Raw genomic sequence first — 6,303 nt, 5'->3', positions numbered from 1 at the left:
ATATTACTTGATCTGTCTTGCGTAGAAACGACGTCACGTTGTAAGAAATGACGTCATATTGACAAGTGTATTACCATCAGTTAATTGTTTATAACTTGTTATGTGGAATTTAACTAACGACAAAATAACACGCTGTAGAAAGTTTTCATGTAGTTAGATGATCTTACTGGTTAAATTAGCAGATAAACTCATTTTAGGGTATTTTAAATAAATGATGTATGACGTATATTGTGTATTATGTCATAGTCGAGTTTTCCCGTACAAATTAGGCTCCGCCTCCTTTTTGTAACCTTAACTGTGCTGCGTTTTACTTATTTTAGTAGTAATATATAAGACGTGTATATTTATAACATGATAATGCTCCAGCAATTTTCCGAGCCATCTTTTTTCTGTTCATTTCATGTCCCAAAATATCCTCTAATGCTTGTTTCTGATTTTTGGCCTATATATATAATAAATAAGAGCAGAGCAAACACGGACCTCCGAAACATCAGAGGTGTGATCAGGTGCCATGGAGGAGTGAGCATCCCCTGCCGACCGGTCACACCCGCCGTGTGCTCGTTTTCATAATCAGGAAATAACGGAAAAAATCCGTGGTCAATTCAGTGTATAAATAATGGACTAACAATTGTTATGAAAAACGTCAGTCAGCATTTCATTCAATGATAGATTGTATTTGCTGACAAGGTCATTGTATCGACAATAGAATTTACGAAATGATGACTTTAAACGAGACTGTTGATATTCTTGTTTCATCAACTTGCTTGTCAATAATTTACCTCGTTTTAGAAATTGTTCATACGTAGAGCATGCTCTTGCGTGTCGAATCATCTGAGATATATAAACTCTGAATGCAAGTGATAAAGGTATATTGCTGCCTAAGTAAAGGGAGTTGACGATAGAAAAGTAAAAGTCATCACGTTTATCATATAGCTTGGTTGTTAGATTACCATTAGTGTCTTTTTCAAGTAAAATATCCAAGTATGAAGCAGAAGTGTCGGACTCTGTGGTATCTTTTATCTCGAGCTCAGCATGATATATCGTGTCGACGAAGGAATGGAAATTATCATTATTAATTGACAATACGTCGTCGATATATCTAAATGTTGAGTTGAAGGCCACAGCAAGTGTTTTCTTCTTTTCACGTAAAAGATTCTGCATATATTCTGCCTCATATGAATATAAAAATAAGCCTGCTAATAACGGAGCGCAATTTGTACCCATGGGAATTCCAATAGATTGTTGGAATACCTGGTCTCCAAAAACCACATAGATATTGTCAATCAGAAACTCAAGCATCTTCTTGATGTCAACTTCAGAGTACTTATGTGTGCAATCAGAATCTGTTTTTTTATCAAAATAATTTTTCAAATGACCAATGACGAGGTAAGTTAACTTACGAGTTCCATTTTTGTTAAAGAAGCAGCAGTCAATGATATCAAAAAGCCTGGATTTTAATTTGTCATGGGGAATTGTTGTGTATAAAGTTGAAAAGTCGTAAGTTTTTATGTTGTTGATTTTTGTAAAGTCTTGTGATTTCAAATTCTCCAAAAGTTCTTTAGAATTTTTTAGTATCCACATCTGATTTACACCACTTCTTGAATATATAGTTGTACAGTACTCTTGAATTTTTTCTTTCACTACTGTCAATATTTTAGTGAGAAGTAACGAAAGAGGCTTGGTTGAACATTTACTGGAACCTGCAATGTATCTTTATTTGCAAGGATTCTTATGAAGTTTCGGAATGATATGGCGTGCTTGAAAACCATCAAGTAAATATAATGTAATTCATGTGGCTCTAAAACAGTGATTTGTAAAAGTTTTACTCAGTTGAGCTTCCTTAGAAAATTTCTTAGAATATTTTTCCCAACAAGGGAATTTTTGTTCTAAGTTGACTCAAATTTTCGTACTAAGTTGACTCTTCTTGACTCTGTAGGAGTCTTTTAGGGCGTTGGTAGAGTGCGTCACAATCCTTATTTAACAAAGACAAATATTTCGTAAAGCATTTGTTTGGACAAAGTTTCCCATTAATTCTATAATCCTTCCATCTTGGCTTTTACCATCTTGTTCATCACCTTCATGATTCTTTGTTGCCAGGTCACGCATTTCAATGTATTTCCCATTTTCATTGATAGAAATGTCTGATTTCAAATCCAAAGACGTGCACAGTAAAGTTAAGGCTACCCATGACAAAATTGGTAATGAGGTCATAATGGGGTTTAATGTCATGACAGTTGCTCCTCCTTGATTAATTCTTATAAGGAAATATAGATCCAATTACAGTACGTGTTGCTTTTTAAGCCTACTGATATCAGTTTTTAATCCTCGTGTAGGACCAAAAAATTTGGCAGTAAGTCTGTTACATTTTGCCGCAATTAGAAGGTTTGCAATTCCAGAATACACCGGAGTAACAGGTGACTCCATGGACATTCCTTTATATTTTTAAGTGCTTTAAAAGCTTCAACAACAGTTACCAACAAGCGTTTCGGACTTTGGGATGCCGGTTTTCTTGGATATATAATCAGAAAATGTTTTCCCAATGGTATCTTCTTTTCAGGTCACCTGAGTAAACTCAAGTGACCTATTGTCATCTGTTTCGTCCGTCGTCGTGTGTCCATCAGTAAAATTTGTCAACATTCAAATTGTTTTAATCTTGCCGGTATATAATAACTGGCATAAATTTGAGGTTCCAAGGCACCTTGCAAGTCTTGGCCCAAGAGGCATGTATGTAAAAGTCTTCCTTACGTGCCCATTACTCTTCAAGGCTCACCACATTCTGGACAGGTATTACTTCGAAACAGCAAGCAGTCATTTGTGCAAACTTCGTACTTCACAAGAGGGATAAGAAGATGTTTTATAACATTCTTGGCTTCCTCAAACGATGCAGGCAAGTGGTTGGGCTTTGGCAGGTTTGCTTTTCATTATGCATAACATCTAAAATTGTTTTTGGACACTCCATGGTTACTTGAAAACACATAAATGTTGTGTCACATCTTCCAACACAGTTACTTTGGATCCTTCATACAAAGGTCTAAGGAGACGAGAGTCCTTGTACGCATCTTCATTGAACATGAACTTTGGAGTGACCAGTTCTTTTCTACGTACTGTCATTCTGGGCATGTCTATAGTACGTACTCCTTGGTACCCACTTCCCACTGCATTCAGTACACTTGCACAATCTAGCAGATCCTTTAAAAGAAGAAAAGAAAGTAATTTAAAAAAAATGAAATTTCAATCTGATTTGGAATTTTATTTTTAAGAGTTTCTAAGTTCTAAGATTTACCTGAAATTTATATTTAAAAAAACACCTCTCATTTAAATGTCATCTCAACAAATGTTCAAATAAAAAAAATCTTCTTAATTTGAAATAATATTTTTATGAAAATACCATATTTCAACTTGTTGCAATTAATTCTTAAAGGTGTTGCTCTGTATGATACTCTGTTTTTTTTTATTTAAAATATTTTATCTGAGAGAGGGGGATGTGTGTTTATTTTTAATATATTTATTGATTTTTATTTGTAAACTGTTATGGCTCAGCAAAACTAAAAAAAATGACTTTTAAATTACCATCAAGTTTTCCTTGAAAAGACATACCGCTGAGGACAAAACAACAGATAAAGATACAGGGAGCCCATGTCATATTACTAATCAAGAAATTAAAGAGACTGAACGTTATACATCTTAAGGGATGAATGGAGCAGTGGGACTGCATTTTCAGAAAGTTAATCTGTGAACATTAATAATTTGAAAAAAAATTACTTTAATCAGATTCTCTTAAAGAATTCTTTTGGCAGAGGTTACATGTATAAAATAATGAATATCATCAGCTTGTACATATAGAAAAATTTTCTATGCACTGTTAGTATCAATAGTTTATATAATAAGGACCTTATTAATACTATTATACTTTAAACACTACATGCTTTACTTGACATAGGAATTAGGACACATGCATGTACAGTATTTTGTATTTGTTATGGTCACAACAATATGTAAGAAAAACATATTTGTTCTGCTATTCAACATAACGAGAAGGATATGGAAATAACGAACAGTATTCAATCTCAACGTCCATTAAACAAATATACAAAACAAGAGCAGAGCAAACACGGACCTCCGAAACATCAGAGGTGGGATCAGGTGCCATGGAGGAGTGAGCATCCCCTGCCGACCGGTCACACCCGCCGTGTGCTCGTTGTCATAATCAGGAAATAACGGAAAAATCCGTGGTCAATTCAGTGTATAAATAATGGACTAACAATTGGTATGAAAAACGTAAGTCAGCATTTGACTCGATGATAAATTTTATTAGCTGACAAGGTCATTGTATAAACCAAAGAACTTACGAAATGATTACTTTGAACGAGAATGCTGATATTCTTGTTTCACCAACTTGTTTGTATATATTTTTCCTCATTTTAGAAATTGTTCATACGTAGAGCATGCTCTTTCGTATCGAATCAACTGAGATATATATGAACGCCTCATGCAGGTGATGAAGGTATATTGCTGCATAAGTAAGGGAAGTTGACGATAGGAAAGTTTAAAGTCATCACGTTTATAATAGAGCTTGGTTGTTAAATTACCATTTGTGTCTTTTTCAAGTAAAATATCCAAGTATGAAGCAGAAGTGTCGGACTCTGTGGTATCTTTTTCATCTCAAGCTCACCAGGATATATCGTGTCGACGTAGGAATGGAAATAATCATTATTAATTGACAATATACGTCGTCGATATATCTAAATGTTGAGATGAAGGCCTTAGCAAGTGTTTTTTTTTTTTTTCACGCAAAAGATTTTGCATCTGTCAATGATATCAAAACGCCTGGATTTTAATTTGTCGTGCGGAATTGCTGTGTATAAAGTTGAAAAGTCGTAAGTTTTTATGCTGTTGATTTTTGTAAAATCTTGTGATTTCAAATTGTCCAAAAGTTCTTTAGAATTTTTAAGTATCCACATCTGATTTACACCACTTCTTGAATATATAGTTGTACAGTACTCTTGAAGTTTTTCTTTCACTACTGTCAATATTTTAGTGAGAAGTAACAAAAGAGGCTATAAGTTTTTAAAATATGAAGTTCATAAAAAGAATTTAGTGATTATTATTAAGCAAGAGGACCTTTGATTATAATGAACACTTCATATTCTAAAAAAAAATAATTTCTCTTTTAGAAGTCAACAATGCTATGGAAAAGTACAGGCTGTCGGGGAAAAAGGACAACAACTGGGAGGCTGCGAGTAATGACATCACGAACGCCTACCAGTGTGACATGCCTCAGACTTCCACAAACAGAAGAAAAGTTCAGGACCGAATGAGGAAATCAGTGTATTGGGCACGCTTCTACCGGATGAAAGAGTAAGTTTATCATTATAATACAATTTTGTCATCTTTTTCAAAACAGTTAAAGGCATTTTATCTAGGGAAATACTTTTTTTTGGTATCGTTTTGAATGTTGTGAAATCCAAAGTTTATGATAATATTAAAAGGAATGTTTTTCATACTAATCAATTTTTACTGTTATTCGTACTCTACACAAGTGAAATGTTGTTTAAAGTGTTTCCTTGAATTATTGTGCAGGATGACAAAAATTCGATTTCCTGCATCTATTCATATGACCCAAATTTTGAAGAAGGATATGGAAATAACGAACAGTATTCAATCTCAACTTCCATTAAACAAATATACAAAATAAGAGCAGAGCAATCACGGACCTCTGAAACATCAGAGGTGGGATCAGGTGCCATGGAGGAGTGAGCATCCCCTGCCGACCGGTCACACCCGCCGTGTGCTCGTTGTCATAATCAGGAAATAACGAAAAAAAAACCGTGGTCAATTCAGTGTATAAATAATGGACTAACAATTGGTTTGAAAAATGTCAGTCAGCATTTCATTCAATGATAGATTGTATTTGCTGACAAGGTCATTGTATCCACCATAGAATTTACGAAATGATGACTTTAAACGAGACTGTTAATATTCTTGTTTCATCAACTTGCTTGTCAGAAGCTTTTCGCGCATGCTCAACCCGGTAAATTAAAACAAACATGTCGGAAAACAGCACCTCTAACCGGGGAAGAAAGCGCTGTAATTGAAGCCATATTTTGAACTGAGATTTCAGTGAAATTTTTTATGTTGGGATTTAATGCCTAAACAGTAAACTTTCTTACTAAAAATATTGTCTCAAAAGGGAAAAGCCTTAGCTAAGCTTAAAATTGTTTACGTAGATGCATTGTGGGTCCAAATAACTGTGGAACATTTTTTTGAATGAATGTGCAGAAGTCCAAAATTTCCTTTCACACA

The sequence above is a fragment of the Saccostrea cucullata genome, unplaced genomic scaffold (genome assembly GCF_032062105.1).
Source record: "Saccostrea cucullata isolate Sc308-1 unplaced genomic scaffold, CSIRO_AGI_Scuc_v1 ctg7861, whole genome shotgun sequence".
Lineage (NCBI taxonomy): Eukaryota > Metazoa > Mollusca > Bivalvia > Ostreida > Ostreidae > Saccostrea > Saccostrea cuccullata.
The sequence above is the reverse complement of the archived record's forward strand: the minus strand, read 5'-3'. Positions refer to the sequence as shown.